General features: G+C 47.3%; 1 long non-coding RNA gene and 1 pseudogene across 3 annotated transcripts in view; one reads left to right on the top strand and one right to left on the bottom strand.

Moving 5' to 3' along the window:
- Positions 1–16677, top strand: part of LOC309644858 (ectonucleotide pyrophosphatase/phosphodiesterase family member 7-like) — a 33652-nt pseudogene that overhangs the window by 487 nt on the left and 16488 nt on the right. The window contains exon 2 of the transcript in view: positions 16300–16445. The product of the transcript in view is annotated as an ectonucleotide pyrophosphatase/phosphodiesterase family member 7-like (transcript). The remainder of the gene's footprint in view (positions 1–16299; positions 16446–16677) is intronic.
- Positions 1–16677, bottom strand: part of LOC309644859 — a 49154-nt gene that overhangs the window by 24908 nt on the left and 7569 nt on the right. The gene's annotated exons all lie outside the window — the stretch shown is intronic.

Here is a 16677-nt window from a genome sequence, read left to right as displayed (position 1 = left end):
GCACAGGGCTGTTTCTAGAACCCATGGCCTGCAGGCAGAATGGGGACCATGGCTGCAGCCTCCTAAGGGATCTCCCCAATGCCCAGGCCCACCCTACCCTCCACCCTGCCTTTCACATCGTGGCCGGTGATCTTTTTAAAAAGTAAATCATTAAAAGAATTTTATAAAAATAATAAAACATTAAAGTTTAAAGTAATCAGTTAGATCAGGTTACTCCCCTGCTTAATACTGGTGCATTGGAGGGACACGTATGATCTTTGAAGAAAATTCAAATTTTGTCTTTCAGTGATCCAGAAGGTCCCCATGGCCTGGCCCCCGACCTGCTCTCTCCAGACCTCTCTCATCTCTCTTCCCCTCACAAGCTTCCCTCCAGATCACAAAGGTCCCCTGCCTGGGCCTCCAACCAGCTCCCACCGGCCTCAGGACCTTTGCCTAAGCTGGTCCCTCCAGCTCACCTGGAGCATGTGGTCCAATGCGGGAGACAGACATTAGACAAGTAAACACACCAACAAATGTCATTACAAGTCAGAGAGGCACCAAGAAGGAAGAGAAGAGCTTCTCCAGGAGAAGACAGCAAGGGCAAATTGACTTGAACTCGGAGAGGCAGGGAAGGGTTCTCTGAGGAAGGGGCAGTTGAGCTGCGAGTGAAAGAAACCTCAGGAGTCCAGAGGAAGGAAAAGCATTCCAGGCAGAGGGAACAGCATGTACAAGGTCTTTGTGACAGGAAGGAACGTGATTGTTCCAGAATTTCAGTTGCCACTAAGCAAATAGATTCCAATCTAAAAGAGAGGCAGAAAGACATTCACACATTACTACACATAAAACAGATAACTAATAAGAACCTGCTGTATAGCACAGGGAACTCTACTCAATACTCTGTAATGGCCTATATGGGAAAAGAATCTTTAAAAAAAAAAAAAAAAGAGTGGATATATGTATATGTATAATTGATTCACTTTGCTGTACACCTGAAACTAACACAACATTGCAAATCAACTACACTCCAATAAAAATTTGAGAATAGGGACTTCCCTGGTGGCGCAGTGGTTAAGAATCCGCCTGCCAATGCAGGGGACACAGGTTCGAGCCCTGGTCTGGGAAGATCCAACATACCTCAGAGCAACTAAGCCCGTGCGCCACAACTACTGAGCCCGCGCTCTAGAGCCCTCGAGCCACAACTGCTGAGCCCGCGCACCTGGACCCAGTGCTCTGAAACAAGAGAAACCACCGCAATGAGAAGCCTGCGCACTGCAAGGAAGGGTAGCCCCGATTCGCTGCAACTAGAAAAAGCCTGTGCGCAGCAAAAAAAGACCCAATGCAGCCAAAAAATAAATTAATTAATTTTTTAAAAAATAAAAATACTTGGCCCTACCACATAACAATTAAATAAAAATCTTTGAGGATGGGGGAAGAAAAGGAAAAAAAAATAAGAAAAGGAGGCAGTCAGGATGCAAAGGACTCCACTATAATAAGACTAACATTAGCTTCCATTTCTCAAATGTGAGCCTGATGCAGGGCTCTGTGCCAGGTGCTTTGCCTCCATTATCACCGGTACGATACTGCAAAGCAAGCGTTGTCCCTGGTCCACAGGTGAGAAAACGATGACTCAGCAAGGCTGAGTAACTGACCAGTCACTCTGTCAGAAACTGGGAAAGGAGAAGCCAGGCTAGGAACAAGGGTGCCCCTGGCCACACAGAACTGGTTCTGCCCGGTTCTGATCTGGGAATCTGCAGACCCCTCTCACAGGGCAAGGAGGGGTACTGGTAGCATGAACCTCACCCCACAAAGAGAGCCACTCACTGGGGTCCGAGGGCAGCTCTGGGAACCTCTGACATGATGGGAAAACTGCTGGTGCCTTTTTGCTGGAAGAGGTTTTCATCACTTTCACCTGACTCTCAAAGGTGTGTCTGAATCAGAAACTCAAAAAATAAAGCTGAGCAACCGCTCAGAGAGAGATTTGCTGAGAGAGATTTTCCTACATGTAAACTCTTCGAGAGGCAAGTCATTCGGGAACTATTAGCACCAGGAAGCAGGAACTAAAGAGCCCTTTTCTGGAGAAAGCGAATGCTACTTCCCAGTGGCATTAACTTCATAACACTTAAAAGATCTCCCATGGGCAGATTCTGGGTCCCTGAATGCTGAAAATACAATGGGCACATAATATTGTGAGGTAAGGCACGCTCACCTTTTATTTATTCCCAGAAGGCTTCTGATGAGAAGATACAAACAGTGAGAGCAAATTTTTTAAATTACAAAATCACCCCAACACCTCTCCTACATTCACTGCCAGCAGGGAATGGAAACCGGTACAAGCTTCAGTGGAGTGTAAGTTGGCAACATCCCATACAATTACAAATGCACAAACTTTCTTATTTGGCAATTCCACTTGTAGGACTCTATCCTACCATTACATACTTGCTTGGTGGAAAATGATGTACATACAAAGATATTCATTACATTAGTGTTTGTAAGAGCAAAAGAAAATAGAAACAACATGACTATCCATCCAGAGGGGAGTGGCTAAGTAAAATACTGGACATGCATAGAACGGCATACTCTGTCACCTTTAAAAGAAAAACTGAGAAAGCTTTTTGTGTCCAGTAGGAAATTATCTCCAAGATGGATTAAGTGACAAAAGCAAGATGCAAAGAATATGTGTAGCATGCATATATGTGTGTATATAACATGTGTGTATATATGTGCATACAATTGCTTATAGATGCACAGAGGACCTCTAAAGAAATAAACAAGAAATTGGTAACACTGATTCCTCCAGGAAGAGAACGAGGTAGAAGGGAGACTTTGGATTGTACATCCTGTGTACCTTTTAGATCTTGGACCATGTGGATGTATTGCCTATAAATAACAAAATTTATATACATAAGGTACTCTTTTTAATTCGCCCCTTATAGTAAAAACATGTTCTTCTGTCCCTCTTATTTATAACCGACCTGCCATTTATTGAGTTGGTGAAGAGTCACTGCTTTTTTTTTTTTTTTTTAAAGAAATTCACGTTCTTTTATTTATTTACTTATGACTGTGTTGAGTCTTCGTTTCTGTGCGAGGGCTTTCTCTAGTTGCGGCAAGTGGGGACCACTCTTCATCGCGGTGCGCGGGCCTCTCACCATCGCGGCCTCTCTTGTTGCGGAGCACAGGCTCCAGACGCGCAGGCTCAGTAATTGTGGCTCACGGGCCCAGTTGCTCCGTGGCATGTGGGATCTTCCCAGACCAGGGCTCGAACCCGTGTCCCCTGCATTGGCAGGCAGATTCTCAACCACTGCGCCACCAGGGAAGCCCAAGAGTCACTGCTTTAAAACGGGTTTTGCAGCCTCAGCACTACTGACATTTGGGACCAGATGGTTCTCTGTGGTGCGGGCCATCCTGTGCACTGTGGGATGTTGGACAGCATCCCTGGTCTCTATCCTCTAGGTGCCAGGAGTGCCCCTCCTCCCACGGCGACAACCAAGAATGTCCCCAGACATTGCCCAAAGCCACCTGGGAGACAAATTGGCCCCCAGCTGAAAACCCGTCTTTTTTTTATATATAAATTTATTTTATTTATTTATTTATTGGCTGCATTGGGTCTTCATTGCTGCGCTCAGGCTTTCTCTAGTTGCGGCAAGCGGGGGCTACTCTTCATTGCGATGAGCGTGCTTCTCATTGCGGTGGCTTCTCTCGTTGCGAAGCACGGGCTCTAGGCGCGCGGGCTTCAGTAGTTGTGGCTCGAGGGCTCAGTAGTTGTGGCTCACGGGCTCTTGAGCACAGACTCAGTAGTTGTAGTGCACAGGCTTAGTTGCTCCACAGCATGTGGGATCTTCCCGGACCAGGGCTTGAACCTGTGTCTCCTGCATTGGCAGGCATATTCTTAACCACTGCACCATCAGGGAAGTCCTGAAAACTTCCACTCAGTCCCCTGTCTTGAGTGGTTGAACCACTACCTGGCTTACAAAAATGCTCAGCAAGTACCATGATCATCATATCCTTCGATTCTCGTAACAGTGACAAGAAGTCAGAACAGTTGAGATATCCAAGGTCCATGAATGTACAAATCTCTCCCGAGGTCCCACAGCAGCTGAGGGGCAGAAGCAGGATTTGAACTCAGCCCTGGACGGTTCCAGACACTGGTCCTCAATTCTTGCCTCTAGCATGCCTACAGCCCTCCAGTGTCCTTCCTTCTAATTAAGTAGTCCAAAGGTATTCCAAATACCTTTAAATGTTGCATATCCTCAGAGCTCCCAGGCAGCAGGTAGACACCCTGAATATGTTGTATTAATGACACAGATGCCACCCTAGAACCAGCAAAAGCACCAGCACTTGTCTTCATGAGCTGGGCTCAAGCCGACCTCTGACTCCAGTGTGGAAAAGCATCATCCGTAATAGAAAAAACAATGGATAAAAATTGGTGCTGCCAGCACCCAAAGACCTCTTCAGATTCCAGGGGTAGGCCTGACACAAAGTATGATAAAAGGGGCTCTCTAGGCCCAACGACTAATTAAATGGAGTTCTTACGAACACCTCGGGGCAAGTTAGCTCGGAAGAGAGGTGAGGAAATGATGCTGCTTCCCTGATTCTCAGCTCAGCTGCACAAGGAGGCAGCTCACATAAGGGCTCAGGTCTGACAAGCCACGTAACCACCCCTCCAAGCTTCCTAGACAGAGACCAAGGGACCAGGGACCACGTGGTCCCAGGCAGGGAGCACAGCAGGGAGAGGCCATGCCCTGGGCATAAGACTTAGCTGACTTGGCTCGTTAGGTCAGAACTCTGGGCCCCCTGGGTCCACATCTGGGCAGCAGGGCCTCTCCATGCCTGGGGTCTGTCAGGTGTGTGAATATCTGAGCCCTCACCCCAGAGCTAGAATCACATGGACCCTCATCGGCTTTCCTGATGCTGGTGAAGAAAGTCTTCCCGGAGAATTTGTTAGAGGGCTTACAATGTATTCATCCTTTCAGTTGACGAATATTATTTGAGCATCTCTGTTGGACCAGGCAGTGTAGACGGTGGCCAGCTACACACGTACATGTCTCCAGGGTCTGGCCATCTTTCTAGGGCTTGACGCACAGCTCGGGCTCCCGCCCCCTCTGCTCCCAAATCCCACAGATCTTTTGGGGGGGTTGTTTCCTTCTCTCTGGAGTTCCGCCAGAGTAAAGGACAAACAGCCCCTTTCTTGGGGATCCTTCCACCTCTTTGCTTCCTCTCTCAGGGAATCAGACAGGAGAGATTTGTTCTTACTCCCCTGGGTCCCCCCCAAACCTTCCTCTACACCCGAACTCCTCCATGGCTCCCACAATGGGCTGAGCGTGTGACACCCCAAAGCCAGAAGGAGTCTCTGCTTTCTCCACTTTCTCCCATGGCATCCTTTCCTCGGAGCATGAAAAACAAAAATCCTGACTGTTTGAAAGGAAAGAATAAGGGAGAAAGGATTTTAAAAATAAAGCTAACTATTAATTCAAAATATCTCACCTCATCTCTTCACGTGAGAAACTCTTTGCATCTTTATAAAGGGTGTGTTTTTCCTCCAAGTATTTGCCCCCCAGCACCACCTGCAAGACAGTGCAAGTGGGGCCTCTGTCTAGGGTGGAGGCTCCCAAGACCTGACACTGGGGGCGATGTTCTCCCTCCAGCTCCCAGGGCTGGGCACTGGGCAGATCTGCATGTTGCTCAAACTGCTCTTCTCTCTCATAAGAAAGGCAATTACTTCCTCCAAGGTAGTTTTCTTCTTCCCACCTGGCTCCATCCCCTGCCCTTCATCATCCCCCACCTCCACGTACACACACACACACACACACACACACACACACACAGAAACACACACACACAGGGGTCTTGGCCACAGCACCTGGTAGTTCCTTAAAATGGAATGCCGTATTCATTTTCTATGGCTGCATAAAAATTAACCACAAACTTAGCAACTTAGAACAACACCCATTTATTATCTCTCTGTCGTCAGGAGTCCAAGCATAGCTGAATTTAGTCCTCTGCTCAGGGTCTCACAAGGCTGCAATCAAGGTGCTGGCTGAGGTGGTGTCTCATCTGAGGCTCGGGGTCCTCTCCCAAGCTCACGCAATTGTTGGAAGACTTCATTTCCTTGCAGCTGTAGAACCCATGGCAGCTTGGGTCCAGACCCTCTGCTAAGAGCACACCTGAGGAGGTCAGGCCCACCTGGGATGATCTCCCTTTGGAATAACTCAAAGTGAACTGATTAGGGCCCTTAGTTACATCTGCAAAATCCCTTCAACTTTTCCATGTCTACTGGTTAGAAGCCAGCCACAGGTCCACCCATGTGCAAGGGGAGGGAATTATACAAGGCGTATATATCCGAGGCAGGAATCTTGGGGCCATCTTAATTCTGCCTACCATGAATAGGTCTTGGATGGGGCTCAGACAACCAGGGGGTGAGCATCAGTCTTTGTGTAAAGGCAACAGGTAACAGGATGATGTCCCAGCATGGAGCTCCAGAAAGCCCCAGAATTATGGTCTAAACCTGGAGGCCCAGGGGCCGATGCAAGAGGGGCACTGACTGACCATGGAGGCTGGACAGCCCACATCACAGTCTCCACATCCATAGGAGACCCTCTCTATTGCTTAGGCAAAGGCGATGATAATGATGATGATTTTGAAGAAGGAGGAGGAGGAAGAGGAAGATTACTGATTTGAAAGTACTTATACTAATCTCCTAGGGCTGCCATAACAAAGCACCACAAACTATGTGGCTTAAAACAACAGAAATTTATTGTCTCACAGTCTAGAGGCCAGAAGTTTGAAATCAAGGTGTTGATAGAGCAATACTCCCTCTGAAAGCTGTAGGGAATCATTTGTCTCTTCCTAGCTTCTTGTGGTTCACTGGTGATCTTTGGCATTCCTTGCCTTGCAGATGCATCCCTCCAACCCTCCATCCAAACCATGGAGTTCTTCCTGTGTCTCTGTCTTCACATGACCATCTTATTACAAGAACACCAGTCACTCAGATTAGGGGCCCACCCTACTCTAGTAGGACCTCACCTCTACAATGACCCTGTTTCCAAATAAGGTCACATTCTGAGGCTCTGGGGTTTAGGACTCCAACATATCTTTTTTGAGGAACACAGTTCAAACCATAACACATAATTAATTGATAGTTACAGGCATGGCTACATCCAGATCCTCAAATTATATCATCAGAACGATCGAGCTCTCTCTTTACTTCTCCCTCTCCTCTCTATTTCTCTTTCCTAAGAGTGACCACAAAATTCCCAAGATTGACTCTCATTGGACCAATTTGCTTCTCAGAACCAATCTCTGTGGGGGGATGGAATGATGTTGACCACCCAAACTGGGACCACATGCCCACCCCCAGGTCAGGGTGGGGAATGGCAAGTCCCACACAAACCACGTCACCCACTGTGGGGGGATGGTAGTGGGCCCCAAATGGAAAGTCAGGGACTGTTATCAGAGGAAGGAACAATGGAAGAAGGACTGGCAGAAAGCTCAGTGACCCACCACCCAGCCTGAGCCCAACAGTGTGGGGATGGGGTGAGTTGCAATCGATGACCCAGAGTACTCCTGAGTCCCAAGAAACCCCAACTCCATCCATGGGGCTGCCCACACGGCACGGGCTGCCAGTGGATTCAGTGACCACACCTCCCAGCACTGTCCCTCTGTGTCTCTGAACTCTGTCATAATTTCCCTCAGACCTTGCCGAAATGAAAAGCCATTCTCTGGGGGTGAGCAGCTCATTCTGCTAGTTTAAGTCACACTAGTCTCTGCTAGTTTAAGAGAGAGTCCCTCTCTCTCTCCAGAAGCCTGTACTTACTGCTCCATCACTGGTAATGACAGTGAACATTTTTGCAATCACAGTTTTTATTGCAAAGTGATTGAAGACCAGCAAGAATAAGTTATGCTGCTGAAACTAAGGAAATCCCGCCAAGCAAATAGTGGGTGGATAGGAAGTCTTATGGCAGCAGCGTGTATTTCCTCCCCCAAGGAACTGATTGAAAATAAGAAGCTATCACCACCATGTTTCAAACAAAAGCCACGATATTATAATCTGACAATTTTAGATCTAGTCAAATGGATATGGCCCAGGGGTGAAGAGGAGACGTTCCATAACGAGACGATGGTCTAGAATGATGCAAGTGAGGTCCTCACAGTTCCACATTTCCTCTTTTCTTGAAAGGACACTCGCTGGCATGCTCAGGGCTCACGGTGGCCAGAAATAAAGTCTCTCCCAGTTCCAGAACCCCCAGGGCAACCCCAAAATTGGAGCAACCACTTATAGCTGTGTAGACCGTGTACTGTGCAATTCTGAAAGGGTTGTTTTCATGAATACTATGTGGGTGGTGTCCCCTGAAGGTGTGCAGGGCACAACTTGCACAAATGAGCAGTCACTTATATTCTATCCCAAAATCAACTTACAAGAAGTAAAAATTCCTCAGAGATGTTGTAATCAGTCATGAGTCCACCTCTCCTTCATGGGACAGAGCAAAGAAAGTGTGGCGAAATACGCTTGGATGATCTTTAAGACTAGATCAGGGTTTCTCAACGTCCCGCTATTGATATTTGGGGCCAGATCTTCCTTTGTCTTGGGGGAGCTGTCCTGTGCGTTGTGGAGTGTTTAGCAGCATCCCTGGCTTCTTCTCACTAGATTCCAGCAGCATCCTTCTCCTAGTTGTGCCTATCAAAAATGTCTCCAGACGCTGCCCCATGTTCCTTGGGAGGTAAAAATCACCCCCTAATTGAGAACCTCTGGACTAGATGTGTAATATGCAAATCACATGTAAATCAGAGAGCCGAAGGTCACATACATGATACTCTAGTCAGTGGACAAAAAATCTGAAAGAGGTTAAGAGAGGTAGGGAAAGAGAAAGGAAATTAAATTCCTGCTGCCAGTAACAACACAAGCCCAGCAGATGTTGTTGGAAACCCAGTTAGAACATGCCATAAACCTTAATCAGCTCCCATCCTGCTCCCCCAGAAACAACTTTCTGCTGAAAAAGCCCTGAAAGCCAGCAAAACCACAAACATGAACAAACAGAGCAAAGAAAACCACAGACTGAGATAGAAAAGATGTCCCTCCAACACCAGCCATTTCCACTAAGGGATAAAAATGGATTCATGGAAAAAAACTGAAAATAAGGAAGGCTGGGAAACCAAGATATTCCCTAACTTTTCACTATGGAAATTTCCACCTTGCAGAAAAAAGCAGAGAAAATTGCACAATGAAGCCCCTTGTACCTAGCACTGAGCTGCAAAAACGTGTCCACATTTTGCCAGTCTTGTTCCATTGTCCTCACCCAAGGCCCTGTCTTTCCTCCTTCCTTTCCTTCCTTCCTTCCTTCTTTCCTTCCTTGAATCTTTTACAGCAAATTTCAGACATCATGTCATATTATGCGTAACACATCAGCATGCAGTTCTAACCTAAGGGTTTGGTCTGTTTTTACAAAACCTCCATGTCGTATTTAACAGATTTGACATGAGGAAGCTAGGATACTTGGAGAAAAGATCTGAGTGACACCTTCGAGTTTCTCCTACTAGTGCTTCTCAAATTTGAACGTGTATATGAATCACCCGGAGATCTGGTTAAAATGCAGACTCTGGTTCAGTGGGTCTGGGGTGGGGCCTGAGAGTTTGCATTTCCAACAAGCTCCCAGGTGATACCAGTGCCGCAGGTCCATGCGTCACACAGAGGAAGGGTTGGAAGGGTCCAAGCGTAGAACTGTTTGTTAACAGAGTTCCCACATGGAACGCAAGTGCAGCCGTCTGCTTCCGGCTTCTTGAAGAGAGAACGTTTCTGTTTCTGACAGTGGATTAAAGGAAGAGGTGGGGAGTGAGAAAGCCATTCTCTGTTGGTCTAGTTCCTGAGGAATCGTGCCTCTGCCTTAGGGCCATCCTCAAGTCTTGTTCAAGGATAGAATGATTTATTGATGGCCATAATTAAAAAGCAATGCCAATAAAGAAGCAGTCAGCACTTTACATCTGCACTTACACATGAGCAAGAGCGGTTTGGTAAAATGGGCACTAGGGTCTTATTTCCCCATCCAGAAAAGGGCTCCCATCGTGAGGTGTCCTGTTGGGGTCAAGCCTCATGTCTGCAGCAGGAGTTGATAAGGTTTTAAATTTCAACTGGTACACTGAGCCACCTGTTCTCATCCCCAGCACTTTTATTACAGGTCTAGTGGATCATCAGTGGGTGGCACTCTGGATGTGTAGACTTGGGTAAGTGTGGTTTTGAGCCCCAGTGGGGGCTGTTTTTCCACCAGTGTCTTGGCTGTAGGTCTGAACTTGTCTGCTTGAGACTGGAGCACTGGGTTGATTTAAGGTGTTTGGTTGACTTGATTTAGCAGCTGTTCGTCCTCATTGATTTCATACTAGCTGGTTAATAAGACCTTTCTTCTTTGGTTTGGGGAATGTGAACTTAATGAAGCGCTGGACCCCACAAATCAGGAGGAAAATGAAGACATGTTTACAGCTTAATATGGTAGGTTGGTTCAAAGGAACTACTGAATGAAACAAGTAGGTCCTTAAAATATTGTTAAACAACTGAATGCATAATAAAGTGTGTCTATCCCCAAATGGTCTATTGGCAAATAGTTACTGTTCCACCTGAAAATTAGTAGGTAGGAATTGAGCAAATGTTTTTGGGGGGGGGGGGGGGAAGGAAGGGAGATGCTCTTATTGAGTATATTAGGTTATGCATTTTATTTTAATTCCACTAAAGGTTTATTTTATAGGTTTATTTAATGATTTAACTATTATGTATAGGTTTATTTTCATCCCACTACAGTATTTTTTTCCCAAATTGACTTTGGACTAAATCAAGGTCAGCTTCCTACTTCTTCAGTTTGTACCTGGCCGCCTACATATGGGGCAGAGGATGGGAGGGAATTTGTTCAATTAAATCCAACAAATATTTGTTGAATGCCTACTAAGGGCAAAGGTCTCTGCTTTGTGCCAGGGAGACACCAAAATAAATAAGGCACAGCCCTACTCTCAGCCACGTCAGGGAGCAACAGTTGTAAGAAACAGAAGGCAAGGCCCTAACAGGGAAACTCATGAGGATGGGAACCAAATTAGAGGGAATCAGGGAATAGAAACTGCAATTATAGAAACCAAACTTCCTCCTCTGGCTCTCAGAAGCCCTGTGGTCTTTCTTATCAGCCCCATGGGCTTTCTTGTCTCTGCTTCCCTCGCTCGTGACCACCTTTCTCTTTTCACTCCTGGTTCCTCATGGGAGACAGCAGAGCCCACCACCAGCTGGTTAGTTACTGTGTCTCTTGGTTCAAGTCTTGAGAAAGACAGAATTGGGTTTCCGGCCAACCAACTGAACATAGGGAGGAGACTTGGTACAAATACGGTGCCTAAACCTGCCTTTCAGCAGGGCCTATGAGTAGGGGAATTCCAAGAGAAAATACCTGTGAGTACTGCAGGCACCAACACACTCTATTTTTTAACTCTCTCCCGCCCCCTAGAGGGTAAATACCATGAGACAGTTTACGATAGTACTTGGCTCAAAATATTTGAGAAAGGGAGGGAGAAAGGAAGGGGTTGGATCAAACTCTAGACTTCCTGGTTTCCTAAATTCACGGTGCAAGTATTTGGAAATAAATAAACATCAGTCCCTGAGAACCAGGGGAAGGAGTTGAATCTAGCTGGGTTCTTTCCCAGACCTGAAATGCTCGGCTGGGTGAAATACCTGTACCTTGCCATAACTGATACAGTGTGGGAGTATGCATTGTACCCTGATTAAAGCATAATTAGCAAGCAGCAGGAATCCCATTCACTAGGAGAGCTCATCCTACTTCCTGTTTCACTTGCATAATTACCCACGTCGCCAGACACTGAAATGACAGTAATGACAGACTCTCAGAATGATACAGCCAGAAAGCCCCTTGGAAACCATTAACCACATTCATTCTACATACAGGGAAACTGAGGCCCAGAGAGAGAGCACGGGCTTACAAGAGCCAAGGCCAGGTGTCCTGCCTCCAAGCCCAGCCCCACTTGTGCAGCATCATGTGACCCAAGTGAAACCAGCTCCTTTGCAGTCTCTGGAACTCCAGGCACAGCCAACACTATCGCCTTCACGTAGTTTTTCCAGCCAGGTCCCCCCATGGTCTCCAGAACAGAAAATGCAATTCAAGTAAAACCATGATAGCTGCTCCCTGCAGCTGCTTGTTTCTTAGCTTCCCCTCTCCTCTGTCTTGTTTTGCCCACGTTCCATAACTGGCCCTTGACCAGGATAAAGAGGCCTGAGAGGCGGGAAGGAGGAACTGACAGGGCAGTGGAAACTCTGCTGGGTCTCATGAGTGGTCCCCAGCCACCGGCTGGATTTAGAACATGCCTTTAAGTGTCAGGGTGGAAATAACCCAAACACCATGGAGACAATTCCCTTTGTACAATTACTGGGACGAGCCATGCCACAGAATGGAAAGGTCATGCTCCCTGAGCTCATTTTAGGTTAGTTGTTCGAAACTTGGGTAATATCGCTTTGAGGGGAAAATGGATTCTATGATTGGTTCCCAGGCTACCCTACTTAACTGATGTTATAATTGACCTCTGGGTCCCAGGGCATGCAAGCCAGAATCCATAGGGTGCAGGAAGAGGAATTTTCTTTGCCCATGGCTTCCTCCAATCCCTCCTGCCACGTCCTCCCAGTGGCTCTGGACCCCCATATTTCCCCAGATACCAGAGGGATCCAGGTTCTGATGGCTGCCTGCCCTCCCCCTGGTCCCTTAAGGAGGGGGGCAGTGGGCTACTGTCAACCCAGATTTTGGAGCAAGGGGCAGTCTGCTGGAACTAATCCACATGCAAGTGTGAATAACAAACAGCCCCTGAACCAGTGGTTCTGACATGTCAGCGGGCACTAAAACCACCTGGAGAGACTGTTAAAATGCAGACTCCTGGACCCCACCCCATGACTGTAAATTCAGCAAGGGCTACAGTGGGGACCCGGGAATCTGTTTTTAACAAGCTACTCAATTGATTCTAATGTTGATGGTAGAAAATACCGTGGAGAAACACTAGAACTGGTGAAATGGCAGGTGTTCATAATTCCGGAGGGATTTTTCTCTTTACTGGGTGGAGAGTCACATAGACCGGGATTCAGGATATTACAGGTTTCAAAAAAAAAAAAAAAAAAAGGCAAAGGAGCACTCCCTGGGTGAATTATCTCTGTGCTTCCATGTCATCTGCTGCGATGGCATGGCTCAGCCATCAGGAAGCTGTAACAAGAGGGTTTCTTGTAGATTTCAAGAGCCTTCCATTATTCATTTGTGAGGCTCCAAAGATTCTTGCCCATTTGGCTTCTACCTACCCCTAACAGAGTACTCTCACTCATGGTATTCACAGGCTGCAATGCTCAACATCATCAGGCATTCCGGGAAAAGCAACTAAAAACCACAATGAGATACTGACACCTGCTAAGTTGCCCATAATCAGAAAAAGGAAAATAGCAAGTGTTGGCAAGGATGTGGGGAAACTGGAACCCTTGAACATTGGTAGTGGGAATGTAAAATGATGCAGCCACTGCGGAAAATAGTTTGGTAGTTCCTCAAAAAGTTAAACATAGAGTTACCATATGACCCAGCAATTCTACTCCTAGGTTTAGACCCAAGAGAATTGAAAGCAGGGACTCAGATACTTGCACACGAATGTTCATAGCAGCATTATCCATAGCAGCCAAGAAATGGAAACAACCCAAATGTCTATCAATTGATGGATGGATAAACAAATTCTGGTCTATCCAGACAATGGACTATTATGCAGCCATAAAAAGGAATGAAGTACAGATTCATGCTATGATGGGGATGAAGCTGGGAAACATGATTCTCAGTGAAAGAAGCCAGACACAAAAGGCCACATATTGTATGAGTCCAATTCTATGAAATGTCCAGAATAAGTAAATCCATAGAGACAGAAAGCAGATTAGTGGCCGCCAGAGGCCGTGGGAACAGAAGGCTGTGGAGTGACTGCTAGCAGGTAGAGTCTCTTCTGGGGGTGATGAAAATGTACTAGAACTAGAAAGAGGTAGTGGTTGCACAACACTGTGAATGTACTAAATGTCACAGAATTGTTCACTTTAAAATGTTAATGGGGCTTCCCTGGTGGCACAGTGGTTAAGAATCCACCTGCCAATGCAGGGGACACGGGTTCGAGCCCTGGTCTGGGAAGATCCCACGTGCTGCGAAGCAACTAAGTTTGTGCACCACAACTACTGAGTCTGCGTTCAAGAGCCCACGAGCCACAACTACTGAGACCACGTGCCACAACTACTGAAGCCCGCACACCTAGAGTCCATGCTCTGCAACAAGAGAAGCCACCGCAATGAGAAGCCCGTGCAGCGCAACAAAGAGTAGCTCCCACTCACCGCAACCAGAGAAAAGCCTACGCACAGCAACAAAGACCCAACGCAGCCAAATAAATAAATAAATAAATAAATAAAATTTTTAAAAAATAAAATGCTAATGGTTGGGACTTCCCTGGAGGTCCAGTGGTTAAGACTCCTTACTTCCACTGCAGGGGGTTCAGGTTCAATCCCTGGTCGGGGACTAAGATCCCACATGCCGCGCGGTGCGGCCCAAAAAAAAAAAAGGTAATGGTTAATTTTATGTTAATTTTACCTGGGGTGGGGAGGAGCAGGGGCTGTAATCAAATTTCCCAGGTTCCACACCCTACTCTGCCTCATGACCTTGAGCAAACTCTGTGCCTCCGTTTCCTGCAAAGAGGGAAAGCTCTAAGGGGGCTATAATAGTTCCCACCTTACAGGGCTATTGGGAGCTTTAGATGAGTTAATGTTCCCAAAGTAACTCGGAAAAAGGCGTTGGCGTATGGCATGATGGTAAATGTGTGCCATGATTCCATCACATAGACCCTACTCCCCATTACACATGCAAACCAAGGCTTGTTCAAAAGTTCACACAGCAAGTTCAGAAGCCAAGTCAGGGTTGGCACCCAGCTCTCATGGACTCGAAGTCCATGCTCTTCCCGTCAACAGTCTGACTTGATCCCTGACCAAATCTTGACACCTCGAGGTCCCAATCCCTGGCAGCAGCACAACTTCTTTCTGGTGACCCCACTCATGGTTGGCTGTCAGGCCTGCCGGCAAGGCAGAAGCCACAACTGTGTTTGCTTTTTCCCCATTGAAAGCTTTGGCCACCCTAGGGGGACTTTACCCACCAGCAGTCTGGCAGCGACTCTGACCCAGTGGAGAGCTTTTCCCTTCTCTGTGCCCATGACCATCAAGTTCTAGTCACAGAATGTCCCTCTTACCATGGATATTGGAGACATCATCACTATCTTATTACAGTCAGTAGGGTCACCCAGAGGCTTCATCTCCCAGGAGGCTAGGGAGTGGACACTCAGCTCTGTCCTTGGATCTTTCAGCTCCCTCTTTAGACTGGCCTCCACATGCAGTCCCCTTTTCCTTGGTGCAATGTAAGATCACAGGGGTTTTTTCCATATCTGGTTCAATTGTTCTCAAGAACAATCTAGCTTACATTCCCCCAGTATCTGTCTTCTTTCCCTAAGCAGAAAGAAAGAAGTCTGCACCCATCTATGTCTAGAAATCCTTCCTGGGACTTCCCTGGTGGTCCAGTGGTTAAGACTCCACACTTCCAATGTGGGGCAGGGGCAGGGGGGCGGGTTTGATCCCTTGTCAGGGAATGAGGATCCCACATGCCACGTGGGGAGGGAGCGAGGGAAGGAAGGAAGGAAGGAAGGAAGGAAGGAAGGAAGGAAGGGAGGGAGGGAGGGAGGGAGGGAGGGAGGGAGGGAGGGAGGAAGGAAGGAAGGAAGGAAGGAAGGAAGGAAGAAATCCTTCCTGATTCCCTTGGTTGCCTCAAACAGCACAGCCCGTGGGAGTCCCAGGAGAAACCCTGGGATGTTTGCCGAGAATCAGGCCCACTGGATGTTCCATATAGAATCAGATCGTCACAAGCAAATGACGAAACTCATCCCACAGGAAGTGTCCAAATCCCAGGTTCTCAGCTTCTGGACACAGAATAACCCGAGGAACTTGGCCTCCCCACCCCCTGCCTTCCCGCCTCCCTCATCAGCTTCCACAGCCAACACCAACTTCTCCCAGGGCTGTGAGGTCTGTTCCAGGGAGCAGATCCAATCTGACAGGTGTGAGATGTGATGACCCTTCCTTTGTGGCTGCCAATGTTTACATCCCAGAGAAACAAGTCTGAAGCCCAGAGGGACAGCCCCAGGATTAAGTAGGCCAACCGGAAGGATGTTGGGGGAGGTGGTCTTAAGAACACATGGACACCCCTGGCAGCATCCGTTCACAGAACTTACCAGTACCTTCTCTCCTTTATTCCCAAGGTCGCTGTATCGAAGATCACGGAGTCATTCACAACATGATGTTTAACACAGAGACACTCTGGAAGTATTCCTTCAAGACCACACAGAACAAGACTGAGTGGTGGGACAATGGCATTCTCCCCCTCTGGATCACAGCCCAGAGACAGGTACCACCAGAAACCCTGGGCTGACTTCCTGGGACATCGTCTCTCATTCCTAGGCATGTGGGTGGGGGGTTAGACGTTGGGTGGCCTTGGGCAAATGACTTAACCTCTCTAAGCGTCTGTTTCCCTAAATGTGGTATAGGGATCATGATGATGCTCTTATTTAATAGAGTTCATGTATGGATTAAATAAGATGTGCACTTAATGCATATCTCAGTAAGTTTTAGCTGTTATG

Source organism: Balaenoptera physalus (genome assembly GCF_965194825.1).
Source record: "Balaenoptera physalus genome assembly, chromosome: 16".
NCBI lineage: Eukaryota > Metazoa > Chordata > Mammalia > Artiodactyla > Balaenopteridae > Balaenoptera > Balaenoptera physalus.
The sequence above is the reverse complement of the archived record's forward strand: the minus strand, read 5'-3'. Positions and strand labels throughout refer to the sequence as shown.